Below are 14,775 nucleotides of genomic sequence, written 5' to 3'. Positions count from 1 at the left end.
GGCCTCTGTATCGCGCACGTGTGCTTGCATGGGTCCAAAAGTTCAGCAAGGTTTTATAGTAGTCGAGGCCCTCTACACGATGGACGGATTGGTTCATCCGTACAGGCCATGGGTGGGCCCACTAGCGTCCGTAAAAACGGACAGCGTCCGTCCGTGTTGCCGCGTGAAACGGCAGTTGCCGTGTTTGGGAAGGAGACGTGGGTCAGCGCTGCTGACCCGCGTTTGTTGGCTCGGTGCGGCTCGGGTCTACGTGTGCTGTGCACACACACATCACATACGGGCCCCACTGTGATGTGTTTCAACAATCTGATCCATCCATTCATTTTCCCATCTTATTTAAACCGTCAAGACCAAAGTTGGATAGTTCTAGATATCAGGTGGGCCCAGAATCAACGGTTTATGGGCTGATCTGTCAGTTGGGGCACTTCCATAGTGATCCGAGGGCTGAAATTTGATATGTACAATTAATTTATGGCCCTCAGGCCATGTATGAAGTTTTGAGCCAATCAGATGGCAGGAACTATGTGATCTTGTATTCTTCACCAATTTCGGGCCTCTTTAACGTGAATGGCCTGATTTCCTCGGATCCCTGGTGTGTAATTCCATCGATCTTGGTCCCCTGGAGTCCGTCCCTTGCCTTGGGTGTCATCAGAGCGTTAAATCCATGGTTTAAGCACCCTTTTTCAGTTCATGCTTGTAAATACACTCTGCATCACAAATACAATTAAATCAGGCCATTAAACAGTATCATGCTTGTAAATTCATGTAATAACTGGGTCTAATATGCAATATTTGACCCTCAACACTCTCCTATTTCCTACCCGTCTCTCTCTCTCTCTCTCTCTCTCTCTCCCCTCTTTCTCTCTCACAGCTGCTTTGGGATCTCTCCAGTTGCAGCAACCTGATAACCCATTAGGTATCTAGATCTGCCACTCTCTTGTTTCCTAGGGTTTTAGATCTCTTTTCTGCACTTTGCACGGTTTTTTGACTGGTTATGGTGGGGATTTACTAGATCTAGAACTAGGGTTTGGATTTTAGAAAATTCAAGTGAGAAGATGCTTTTTCTTTTTCCATTTTTCATTTGTGAATTTCTTGTGTATTTTTCAGGACTTTCTCCTCTCATGAGTTGAGAGAGTAAATTAAAAGATAGATCTGGATCTCATTCCACGCTCTTCCATCTCCAATTTAAGGTACTACCCTTTTCCAACTCACTTACTCATTTCAAAACCCTAGATTTCTACTCCTATTTCTCCAAATCTCTTCCAATATCCTGACTTCTCGACGAGATTCGACGATGTTACTTTGGATTTTGGTTTCGCTTTCCAGATTCCTGCAATTCTCTCCCCTTGATCTGATTTTTCAATAAACCTACGTTTGTAACTGAATGGTTTTCATTTATTGTGGTCCACACGATGACCAGATTGGCTTGATTCTTTTTTGATTTGCTGGATGGCCTGGATCTTGCTTGTGTGTGGACGGGCTAGGATTTACATGCATCTGTAATTTGCAAACCTTTTGTGAAGAAAGCCTATTATTGACAATACTTTTACCTGCTCTTATATCATGTCATTTACAAGATCCATGCATTTCCCTCTTGAAGTCGCTGGACAAAGTTGCAGAGGGAGTTTCTCCAGCTCTGAAATTGCGATCTGACAATCTCTAAGACAAAGGTATAACTTACCACGTGTATATACGATGCGCCATGTTGTTTTAAAATACTCTTGGTCAATGATGTTATCCATTTCAGTTTTGTAGTTCTGGCTAACAACAAGCTTTCCATTCCTTGTACCATGTTATTGCAAGAGCTCATAATTGGAAATTGAAACATGGCTGAATAAAAGGTCATGGAGAAATTTAAGTTCCACAATGCCCTTTTGTGTCGGGTGTAGTCTAGGGGGTCTGAGATCATGTCCCCTGATCAGACTCTTTATCATCCAGTTTTATCTTATTTCAGTCATGCATGTATCACCCTTGCTTTTACTTGGATGCATTTGGTCGAAAAGTAAATTGAATTGCAAAATGAGGGGGAAAATTGGTAATTAAGGAATTTTCGTAGCATCAGCAATGAGGAAGTAGCCCTTGAGCTGCAGTTACTTCCAGGTTTCAAATTGCAAAGAAATGAAATCACCATTTGGGTTTCTTTTGTGTTATTAGACTACCAATTGTTGCAATTCAATGGTGCACCCAAACGATCCCTTTGACTTTTTAATGATTCTACCTAATCATGTAATTGTTGATTGATTCCATCTGTATTGTTCATCAGTGTGATTTTGCTCTATTAAATAATTTGAAAATTTGGGAATCCTATTTTTGTTGGAGGCCGGTATTTGGTACTTGGAGGTCCCATATATCAGGGATCTAGATCCTACATCTTGTGGCTGCACTGACATCTTCATGTGTGAATCCATAGAACAAGAGCTGCTCTGTTCACATGATAGAATTTACAGAATTTGGATTACTAATTCAGGAGTTGCTCTGTACTTGGAGGTCCCATATATCAGGGATCTTGATCAACTTGTTAACCCTCCATTGGACAGTTCTTTCTATAAAGGAACCGCCTCAATAGACCACCCAAAAGTGTTTTACTTTACCTGTCACAAGCATAAGATGCCATCATTAACACTTCCATGTTGTTCTCATTGCTGGTGCACCTAATCGGCATATGCCCACCAAACAATGGGCCTCACATTTATGCCTGCACCATCAAACAATATTATTGCTTGCACCTTTCTTGAATTTTATTTTTTATTGTAGTTGCATGAATCTTCTAACTTGTGTACCAATAACTATGTTTCTTGTAGATTACATGTATAGACTATCTAAATTGGGTGCCAGGTTAGCAAGGACAACAGGGTTTGGTGTCCCATCTGCAAGCAAGGAGAGTTGAGAGAGAATCATTATCGTATTTACTGTACTTGTTGCAACCTTCAAATCGATGTCCAAAGCGATAAGGTGTTGTCCCAATTCACTGCTCAGATCTTACACTTTCGAGTATTGAATTCTCATGTCTAAGCATGCTAATTTCACACAGGAGGGGATTTCTGAACATGTCTCCTATTTTAAAAGTGAAATTGTCAGATTTTGTTAACATGAATCTCCCAAAAGTTCCCCATGATTTCTAGAGGAGAGAGGTTTGCTAATGCGACATGTGCATAGTTGCACAGAGAGGCACATGCTTATGTGTGTCGTGTGTTTCTGCTCATCATGAACATGTGCGTTGTGCATCCCAGCAGCTAATCAATGGAGCTTTATAGATGAATCAGACTGGACAACCCATTAGGTGGTTCCCATGTGCATGTTAAATACTGAACGACCCTTTTCTTCTCCATTCAATTTTTCATACATGTGGATCCCACCTATGAGCAAGAGGGTGTTTAGATGATGGAAGCTAAGCAAAGGAGAACAACTACATTTATGTAAGTATTATAAGTCTTAAGCTCCATTTGGTCATCACATCAATCTTTATGAATATAATTTTTTATCAAACCAAATGGATCTTAAGCCCCTTTTTTAACTCCGCCAATGCAACTATTTGCATTGCCGGTCCCAAGCCTGGGTAAAGGAAGAGGGAGAAAGGCTTTAGAAAGGCTTGAGCGTCAAGGTGAGTTGTGTCATTTTCTTTCATATTTCTTTAATGCAGCAATGCTATGTTGAAATTTTCAGCATTTTTACAGGTTGAGAAGTGGGTTGATCCAAAATTCTATTGACAATGTAATCTCTAATTGCTTTATGCTTCTTGTAGGTGCATTTGCTGTGTATTTGGAGCCATGGCATGCAGATGTTTTAAATAAAAACTTTTTTTTTGGTTATGTAATCCATTACTTTGATAGGCATTTTTTGAGCTGAATGTTTGTATGATTTAGTTAGTTAAATATAATGAATTTATTGTATGTTTGGTTATTTAATCCATTTACTTTGACTCAAAGACAATAGTGGACGCTACAGCGGTCCCTTCAGGGCATTGTCCTTGGAATATTTGGTACCGAATGGGGGCTATCCACTACCTTAGCCATACCCTTAACATCTCCTTCTGCCACATTTTTCGTGAGGGAAACGCAGTGGTGGATGCGCTTGCTAGAGAGGCTAGTGATGGCTACCCAAACTCTTTCTTCCACCTCTCCTCGCACCTCCCAAGGTGCATTAGGGGCTCCCTCCTCCTTGACAAGGCAGGCTTGGAGACCATCAGAGTTTGAGTCTGTTTTTTACTTCGTGCTGTTTTTTCCGTTTCTGTCTATGTCTTGTTCAGTGTGCAGTCCGGTATATGATAGGTGGGCTCCGAATCCTTTTGTTGGAGCCTGCCCGATGGCCTGTATAGCTCCTTTTGTTTCTCAATAAAGATCTATTTATAAAAATAATAATAAATAATTAATTAATTATTGTATGTTTGTTGTGAAAACTCAATTTGTAGGTGTCAGGCCCCATCATCTGAATATTATAGTTTTTGTTTTATCTGTTTTGTAGTCTCGATTTTTTTATATTTAATTATGATCAATTCTGATTTTTCTTTTCTTTTCTTTGGATGCTTGGGACAGTTCTTGGAAGAGTTCGAGTGGTTGTAGATGAGTTGGTTGCAGATGCTGATTTTGCTGATTGTGTAGAATTGCAGCCAGAGGTTTTTCTAATTGCACTTCTCTTTTGTTTCTAATTGCATATGACTAAATTTACACCAGATGTGCAGCGTGTAATGCTTTCCAAAAATAAATGACAAATGTAAGTCAATCCATGGGCACCAATTACATGGCCATTCTCATGTTTTGCAAAATGTTATACTGATGCTCAAGCGGAGGATTATAGGCCCTTGTATAATGTTATACTGATGCTCAAGCGGAGGATTTTTGGTTGTTCGCAGGTGAGCAACCCTTCCATACAATTCATGCTTTTACATTCATTTTGGTGTTTTCACATTCTATGGCGCTTCTTTGGTCAAGTATTTCTTCTTAGAGCTATTGCTAACCTTGGGGCAACTATTTGTGACTTATCCCCTGCTTGTTGTGAAGGTAACTGATTTTGCCTTGTCTTTCAGCCATTTACCACATGATGCAACTTTTTCCATGTGTTTGATGTTTGTGTTTTACTGGTCCTTCAATTTAACAATGTCAGAATTGTCTACAGTCTGTTTAATATTGATTAATATTCTCTGTTTGCTGACAGAATACATACAAGCAAGCCTTGCAGCATTGCAAGATTATCCCAAAGCAAACAACCTCTAGAAGTTCGTTATCCACATCAAACAGGTCATCCTCTCCAAATTCTTTGAACATTTCAGCAATTTGTTTTGAAAGAAATATTAAGAAGTGGCAGCAATTCTCTGTCAAAAGCAGAATTAACGGAAGCTGTGTCAATGTATCTTGGTCAAAAGCAAAATTAAGAAGTGGCACTGTATGCAAACGATTTGAAGACCTAAGGTCATAGCTTTCTTTACTATTGTCTGTAGTTCATGCTGTTTCTTTCTCTTTTTAGTTCTGATATGGTTCCTTCTCCAGTGATAATTGGCGCATAATGTTTTCTGCGTTTATGGGGCTAGCAAGCCTCTTTACATTTATGTCTGTCTATCTGTATGTATGTATTAATCTTGCCAAGATGGTTCTGCTAAGGAGGTTGTGTGCATGAAATAGGATTTACAGGCAAGTGAGCTTACAAAACTCCATTTGGGCTTCGCTATTGGTAATTATGTATGCTAATCTTTCAGGATTGGATCAAAGAAATGGCAGCTTATGTTAAATCCATAGACGGTAATCATCTATTGGAGGTGGGGATTGAAGGATTCTATGGCGAATTGATGCCCGACAGGAAGCAATTTAATCCTGGTTACCAAATTGGAACGGATTTCATCTCGAATAACCAGATTCCAGGAATCAACTTCACGATGATTCATGCCTACCCAGATCAATGGTAATGTATATGCTCTGCAACAACTGAGGGTAGACACCATCTTTCTCTCTCCTCCCCTTTTAGCCATTTCAAGCTCCCATTTTGAAATTTTTTATAAAAAGAAAAGAGAGAAAATGAAAGAAACCTTTTTTTTTTTTTTTTTTTGAAACAGTCAGAGCATGAAAGTATAAGAAATGTGAAAGGAAAAGAAGAGTACTTGAACTGGGATGACTATAAGAACTGGGGTGCCCACCATTAAAATCTTCCAAATTGGATGTGGAGCCCAGCGTGTTTTCTATATGTCATCCAATGCATCTATTCAGACTTGCACCCCACTATAAACGGACACCCCAAAAATTAGGCCGTTCCAAAACTCAGGTTGGCCACACCACAGCCACCTGAGTTTCTTTTGAGTGCCAAGGTGAACATGAGGAGGTCCAAAAGTAGTTAATTAGATTGGATGTCATGCACAAATCAAAATGGGCCCACACCTAGAATTGTAGGTCAAACTCAAGCTAAAAAGCTTTGTAGTGGATCAGCCTACTTTTAATGAATGGTGCAAAACACACATACTAGATTAACACGTTTGTTTATAGCTTTTTCTATCTATCCTCCTTGTTCTTTTTATTATTATTTTTCTCACTTTCTAGCTTGTTTCCAACGATGTGCATGATTTTTAATGTTTTTTTAATTGAAGGAGGTCATTAATGAAGCTCTCAGATGTGGGAACATAGTCAAGTTTGTGCACCAAAAGGCCCTCAAGGATGTCAAATTTAAAGGTACACCATCCACTAATGGTGGACCTTTTTTGCATATATGTTTATAGAATCATGCATGCAAGAGCAAATTTATTATAATGTTCCCACAATTTGTATTAAGAAACTAAATTTTTGTTGTCCAGATTATTCAATTCCATGTGGATGAAAGGTCCTCCCAGTTTTCAGTGTTGTACATCTAGATAGGAGCTTGAAAGTCCAAGAGAGGGCAAATAGATGGATTTGTTTTTATTTATTTATTTATATTCAAAACCATTTTCAATTTATTGTAATAAATATTATATTTTTTTATTATTATCTAGTAATATAAATTTTGTTTAATATTCAGTTTTATTTGTATGGCATCATTTTTATGTTTCAAATATTTAAAAAATACAGGTTTCGATTGAATTATATATAATAATAAAAAATTACTGGAATGCCAGGGCCTTTCAAATCTATACAAAAGCTTTTACCGGCGCTTGTGTAAAAATATTACGGTGCTTTTTCATGAGAAAAAGTGTTCAGAACTAACTTTTACCGACGCTTATCCGCATGGAAAAACTACAATTAGCGGCGCTCAGAAAAGCGCCGGTAAAATCACCTAGCGCTGCCAATACTTTTCCCTGCATACCTATTTTGCGGTGCTTGGTTAGAGTCGCTATTAGAAATGCCGGCGCTTTTGGGGGGGGGGGGGGGCGTTAGAACGCCAGTAAAAGTCCCAATTGTTTTAGTGTTGGAATATATTGATAAAAAAGAAATATACATCTGTGTACTTCGGGAGAGCCCACAAAATAAAACATGGGGTCACACCTATCGTATAGGCCAAGCACGACCCGCTCTCAAAGCACCAATACAGCAGTAGCAAAAGAACCCTACTCTCTCCCCTTCCTAAGACATCCCAACCCGGCATTAGCTAGGGCGACTAACCCTCTAATTGTCCTAAGAAGGTCCGAACGACAGAAATAACACCTATTTGGCCATCCTCCCTTACCCATTCTAGCTAGGGCATCTGCCACCGCATTGCCTTCACGGAGGGAATGCGAGATTCTGAAACATAAATTGTCCACTACCCATGCCTGCATGTTTTTATTCTGTGGGATCTGTTTCTTTCTCTGCTATGAAGTCGGAGGCTCTATGTTGATGTTTATTCAGGGGCGGGTAATTTGTAATTTGGGAGTCATCAGTTGCAGGCTGAGATGTCAATAGTTGCAGGTCTGCTTAGAGGTTCTCCTCCTCCTGTTCTGCACAAAGGGGAACTTGCAGTCGCTTGTATGGTGGGTAGGGTCTGTTGTGCTGTATATTTATGCTGTAGTTTTTTTTTTCCTTTATTGTGGTATTTGATTGGTGAGGCTAGTTCCTTTCTGTGGTGCATGAATTTTCTCTAATATCTGTGGTGTGCTCTCACCTTTCTAAAAAAAAAAAAAAAGAGAGAGAATCTATAAAACGTGGCCATGGAAGGTAGAACAAGGAAGATGGGCATGATTCCTTGCATCAATGATCCCGAAAGGATAGGTTGTGGTACATGTTATTGGAGGTTACAGGAAAATTGTATGTTTTCATGATAATCAATCAAAGAATATATACAACTCTAGACGCATATGAAACGCGTATACAACAACTCTACAATATTATTATGTAAAGCTGGAAACACCACATGTATATACACTAATAGTCAAATAACCATGACCATCGATTAGTGGCATTCAGACAGATGATTCCATATTCAACGGGAATAGATGGTCAGGATCTTGTCTTCAGCTCGATTTTCAGATCACGGCCAATGCATGGGTCTGAGCAGACGGGCTATCTCCATTGTCTGACCATGGATGCACATCGGCCACACTTCAGGCTTCCTGTCCCGCAGCTTAGTTCTACTTGAGCTCATCATCCACCGCGGGTGTGAAATTTGCAAGGTCCGCCAGTTCATTGACAGCATTGACAACTCCTTGGATCCTCCCTGTGATTTCGATCAGCAGCGAGGTGATCATGACAAGAGACATGACCTCTATTAGTGGCATGTTGATGGTCGAGATGCATGAGTTTTTCTTCTTTTCCATTGCTTCTATTGATGGCGGGGGCAGTGTAATGTGGTGAGGAAGAGATTTCAATGCATTTCAGAGATCTTCTATGGCGCCATTCATCTCTTCAATTAAAAATTCTATCTTGGAAGATCTTCTCATGCTTTTGGTTGTAGTCGCAAGCTCTTTCAAGACCATGGAAGATCGTGAGCTGACTTTAGTGCATGCGTTATTGAGATGTTCCTTCATGAACTCGGGTGTCTGCACCATAGTGGTAATTCCGACTTTAGGCAATGCATGTTGAGAATAATTCAAGCTTAATTGAACATTGTTGTCCAACGGTCATAAGAATATTTGAAGTTCCATTGTTTTCTCACTGGTTGTTGTAACTGAATTGAATGTGGTCAAGCCACATGTTAGTTACTAGTTAATTCTTTTTGCAAGAATCTCTCAAGTGTTAGTTTAGGTGTCTACATCATGTCTATAAAAGAGTCTTCTATGTAGTGTAGATGTACAGAAAAATTAAACATACTCTGCTATCCTACATTTTAAGAAAACAACTCTTATTATTTTATGTGTGTTATTTGTGATTGAGTTGTTGTTACTATTACTCCAACAAATTTGGTATCGGAGCTTGGTTCTGCAGCAATCTGGAGCAAAGTAAAAGGTAACGACAACCACAAGTAGCACGGTAAGTATTAATCAAAATTTTGTTCCCATTTTCAAAGGAGAAAATTATCCATTTTGGGCTATTAAAATGAGAAAAATATTTATGTCTCACGATTTATGGGAATTAGTAGAGGTTGATTTTACAGAATATAATGATTAAGAAGGAAGGGTGGCCGCAGCTGAACAAGTGTTTACACCCCAAGTATAGGGTTGTGATGTAGTAATAATCTCGATAAGACTGAGGTCAAATCCCTAGGAACTGAACCTTGTACATAATCTGAAGGTAACTTGAACTAGAACTATGAGAAGATGTAATCTAAATTAGAAAATTTTAAGGGAATAATGGTGAAATATTAGACTAAAACTTGTAAAATTCAAAGGTGAGAAACTAGGGTGTCAAGGATCCACTTGTAGAGATCAGGGACATCTACGCTTGATTCATGAACTCAATTAGAATCAAAGTCCCATTTTCATCCAATTGGAGGATAAATCATTAAAAATTACATCTGAACTTCCTTTAATCTAGTTTTCAATAGATGAAAGGTATAAGAATTAGAATTGATTCCATCACAAAACTATGCCTATGAGACAAAGCAAACAACAGAATTTAACCAATCCACATCCAATCTAAAGGAGTTATGAACGTTAGGAAGGGTTCCATCATCCAACCATGCCTAGGAGACGATGGTGAACAACAGGACCTCTTAAATTCACAATCTCATAATGAAAAGAACATACTCAAAGCTATTACATATCTACTGTAATTTGAGTCACAATAAACCATTAAAAACTGAAAGTTTATCTTATAATCAAACGAGTATCAAAGAGAGTTCATCGCATGAATCAAAGCCATGCATAGAAACTCACCCATCACGCTACAAGCTTCACCTCTTAGCCCTAGCTAAGAGGTTTAGCCAATCATAGGCATGATTAGGCTAAAAATCTCTTAGAAAACAATAAAGGAAGGAAAAAAGAAAAACAAGAAGAAAGAATGAAAAACTCCCAGCCACCGGCCGTCCACCCTCTCTCTTCACGTCCTTGAATGCCTCCAGGGCTGCACTCTGCCAAAGATCTTCACGTCTAAGAGATGAATGATTTGGTGCTTCCACACCTGCCCACTACCTGGCTCACGTCCTTGCTCGAATGAATTCTCTCCTTCTTTCTTTCTTTTATAGGTAACAGGGAATAGTTAAGTCGGTCAAAGTCGGACGAACTGACCTTGTTTCCGCCATTCAATTAGCAAAAGAATAGGCCTCTGTTTCTGTGCAAGAAACCACAAAAAAACAACTGCGTTTGATTTGATTTTAGGAAGACAGATTGCTCCACTCAAACAATCCGACCACATGGATGTGGTCGAAATTGTCTTCTCCACTGTTTAGACAGTCTAGATCAGTGATCCGATCCTGACCATGATCGCCAAATCGTCCAGATCGTCCGGTTTTTACGGACTTGCACAGTTGCGCAATTCGTCTTACGCTGATGATTGGTGGGGCCCATGATCTGGATTTCCAGAGAAATCCACCTCGTCCATTAAATTCCTTTCATTTTTTCAGTCCAAGAGTGTATGGGTTGGATTAGATCTGAGGGGGCTTGCACCATCTTTCCTGCTGCCGTCGATTGTCTGTCAGATGGTTGGAGAATGTTCTTGCTGTTCTCTCTTGAAATTTTGACGCCTAGGTCATGATCAAATGGCTCTTTAAAGTCTAACGGACGGTCCGGATCAATCATTCGGATGAAGGTGGTGGGCCACCACTCGTCACAGCGAACGATCGTCCGCTCATGCGTGCGAAAGGAGAGAGAGACTCTCTCTGATTCAAATTCCACAGGTCAATGACCTTTGACCGACTTTGTCGGTCTGGTGCACCTCCTGTGCACATGTTCTATGCACACGCATCACATAGAGTGGGTCCCACCTTGATGTTTCGAGAAATCTGCTCCGTTCATCCATTTTAGCATCATATTTAAGGGTATCAAGTGGGCCCCAACTTAGAGATTTAGTGGCTGATCTGTCTGTTGGGCCACTTTCACAAAGATCCAAGGACTAAATTTCGACGTGTACGGAGTTTTGAGCCGAACGGATGGTGGGAACCCTATGATCTTGCATTGTGTACGATTTTCAGGCCTCTATATCGTCAATCTCTTGATTTTATCGGATCTCTGGCATGTAAATTCTTCCATCTTGGTCCCCTGGGGTCTGTCCCTTACCTTGGTGATTTCTGAGCGTTAAATCTAAGCTTTTAACACTCTTTTAAGTCCAAGCTCCTAAATCCACCTTGCAACACAAACACAATTAAAATAGGACGTTAAACAGTATCATGTTCGTAAAATCATGTGATAACTAGGGTCTAATATGTAATATTTGAGCCTTAACAAAAAACAAAGATGAAAGAAAATAGAAAAAAAAAAAAAGATGCAAAGGCCCTGTCATATATCCAGCAAGCTCTGGATGACACAATCTTCCCAAAATAATGGGAGCTAAAACATCTAAAGAAGCATGGGACTTGCTTCGAAATGAAATCCAAGGGTCAAATAAAGTAATCACTATAAGATTATAATTTCTCCGTCGTGAATTTGAAACCTTATTAATGAAAATTCAGAATCGGTTTAAGAATTTTTCACTCGAGTCACCTCAATAGTAAATCAAGCTAGGTTTCTTGGGAAAGACTTATTTGAACAAAAAATTGTTGAAAAGGTGCTTCGGAGTCTTAATTCAAAATTTGATTCCATTGTTCCTGCAATAGAGTAATCTAAAGATCTAAGCGCTTTGCCTTTAACTCAATTAATGGGATCTCTTCAAGCTTATGAAGAGAGATTACAAAAAGACACAGAAAATTTTGTTGAGCAGGCATTGCAGACAAAACTCACTTTGAAGGAAAGCTGGAGTGAAGGTACTGCAACTCACCCATTTAAAGAGGGTCATGGTGGTGAAGATTGGTCAAACAAATCCTTTAAAGGGAAAGGAAAAGACCACTACAACAACTCTAGAAACTCCAATCAATGTAACTGTGAATCACCTATTCAATGTTATAAGTGCAAAAAGAAAGGGCATATTGAAAGAGACTATTGGTATAAAAATAAGGATTACATTGTGCTTCATTGCTCAATTTGTAAAAAAAAAATTGGGCATGCTGGAAAAGATTGTTGGTATAAGCCAAAAGATATGGCAAATTTTCATGAAGAAAAACGTGATGATGGAAAAACTGATGAAGAAAGCCTGTTTCTTTCATGTTTTATTGCATGTACTGAAAATGTTTGGTATCTAGATAGTGGTTGCAGTAACCATATGACAGGTGATAAATCTTTATTTATTGAGATAGATGAGACTATTAGGTCTCAAGTATGGATGAGAGATGATAATCAAGTTCAAGTGCGAGGTAAGGGAACTATTTCCATAGACACCAAATTTGGTAAGAAGCTTATTCATGATTTTATGTATGTTCATGGCATTGCTCAAATTTTAATCAGCTTGGGATAATTGATGAAAAGAGGACTTTATGCTATTTTTGCTGAAAATAAATGCATGATATTTAATAAGAAAAATAAGGAATTAATAGTTTTAGTTGAAATGACTGATACTAAAATTTTTCCTCTTAAATTTTCTGATCTCACCATCAATACTTTTAATGTTGAATCTAGTGATGCCTCTAGGCTATGACAATAACGATATGGGCATCTAAACTTTGGTGGACTAAATTTACTGCATAAAAATACAATGGTTTCTGGTTTACCCATGGTGACAATGATGGAAAGCTGTGTGAAGCATGTGTATATGGAAAACATCATAGAACTCCCTTTCAAGTGGGTAATTCTTGGAGGGCAACTGAACCTTTGATGCTTATACATGCTGAGATCTGTGGTCCTATGAGTACATCCTCTTTTAGTGGATGTAGATATTTTCTATTATTTGTTGATGACTTTACTAGAATGTCATGGGTGTATTTTCTTGGAAAAAAAAAAAGTCTGAAGCTCTTTCATTTTTCTTACAATTTCGGGCTTCTGTTGAAAAACAAAATGGCTATTCTATTAAAAAATTGCGTACTGACCGGGGTGGTGAATTTACAACTAAATTTTTTTTTATGATGTGTAAAAGTGTAGGTATAAGAAAAGAACTCATCGCAAGCTTTACCCCATAACAAAATGAGGTTGCAGAACGAAAAAATCGAATAATCATTGAAACCGCAAGGTATATGTTGAAAGAAAAGGAACTACCAAAGACCTTTTGGGCTGAAGCCGTAGCAACTTCAGTTTATTTATTAAACCGATTTCCTACCAAGGCTGTCACTGGAAAAACCCCATATGAAGCTTGGTTAGGAGAAAACCAAATGTGAGTCATCTTAAAGTATTTGGATCTATAGCCTATGCTCATATTCCTTCGCAAAAAAGGTAAAAATTAGATGATAAGAGTAAAAAATATATTTTTATTGGTTAAAGCGATGAAACAAAAGGCTATAGGTTCTATAATCCAAAAAATAAGATTTTGAAAACCAGTAGAGATGTTATCTTTAATGAAAATAGTGCTTAGAATTAGGAAAGTAGTGCCGAAAATACTCATTTGGTTGTTGATCATGAAGAAACCACATCTTATATGCCACCAAATGAGTTTCAACCACCACCTTCACCACATATTGAATCAAGTGAATCGCCTCCAAGAAGGGTAAAAAGTCTTACTCAAATTTATCAATCATGTGATTTTACCTTTTTTTCTTCAGAACCCACTTATTTTGAAGATGCAGTGACAAAGGAGGAGTGGTATAATGCAACGAATGAAAAGATTGATGCTATTGAAAAAATAAAATATGGAGATTAGTTGATTTACCCCCAGGAAAAGAAGTCATTGGACTGAAATGAATTTATAAATCCAAATTCAATCCTGATAGATCTTTGAAAAGGCATAAAGCTCGTTTAGTAACAAAAGGTTATGCTCAAATTTCAAGTGTTGATTTTTTTGAAACTTTTTCTCTCGTTGCTCGATTAGAAACCATTAAAACTATTTTATCTTTGGGATCTCAAGAAAGTTGGCATGTTTATCTATTTGACGTCAAATCAGCTTTCTTAAATGGTGAGTTACAAGAAAATGTATATGTACAACAGCTTGCAGAATTGAAACTCAATAGGATGGAAAATAAAGTTTACAAATTGGAAAAAGATTTGTATGGACTCAAACAAGCTCCAAGAGCATGGTATAGTAAAATCGACAGGTACTTCCTTGACGCTAATTTTAAGAGGACTGAAAGTGAACCTACTCTTTATGTGAAAACTCAAGGTATGGAAATTCATATAGTTTGCTTGTATGTTGATAATATGATATATACAGGCAATTCTATAAGTTTGATGAAGCAAATTAGAGAAAAATATATGATAATTAAATTCGAAATGACCGACTTGGGCCTTTTACATTATTTTTTAGGCATATAAATTATTCAAGATTCCAAAGGTATTTTTGTATGTCAAGAAAAGTA

At 38.3% G+C, this 14,775-nt stretch overlaps 2 long non-coding RNA genes across 2 annotated transcripts; both read left to right on the top strand.

The window, feature by feature from the left end:
• The first annotated feature begins 1,199 nt into the window (after positions 1-1,199).
• LOC131233163 (uncharacterized) lies at positions 1,200-2,302 on the top strand. The gene is made up of 2 exons (XR_009165104.1): positions 1,200-1,670; positions 1,748-2,302. It is a non-coding gene; the product is annotated as an uncharacterized LOC131233163 (long non-coding RNA).
• Positions 2,303-5,005: 2,703 nt separating this feature from the next.
• LOC131233844 (uncharacterized) lies at positions 5,006-6,980 on the top strand. Its single transcript, XR_009165372.1, has 3 exons — positions 5,006-5,892; positions 6,572-6,650; positions 6,773-6,980. It is a non-coding gene; the product is annotated as an uncharacterized LOC131233844 (long non-coding RNA).
• The last annotated feature ends 7,795 nt before the right edge of the window (positions 6,981-14,775 follow it).

The sequence above is a fragment of the Magnolia sinica genome, chromosome 18, assembly GCF_029962835.1.
Source record: "Magnolia sinica isolate HGM2019 chromosome 18, MsV1, whole genome shotgun sequence".
In the NCBI taxonomy this organism is placed as follows: Eukaryota; Viridiplantae; Streptophyta; class Magnoliopsida; order Magnoliales; family Magnoliaceae; genus Magnolia; species Magnolia sinica.
The sequence above is the reverse complement of the archived record's forward strand: the minus strand, read 5'-3'. Positions and strand labels throughout refer to the sequence as shown.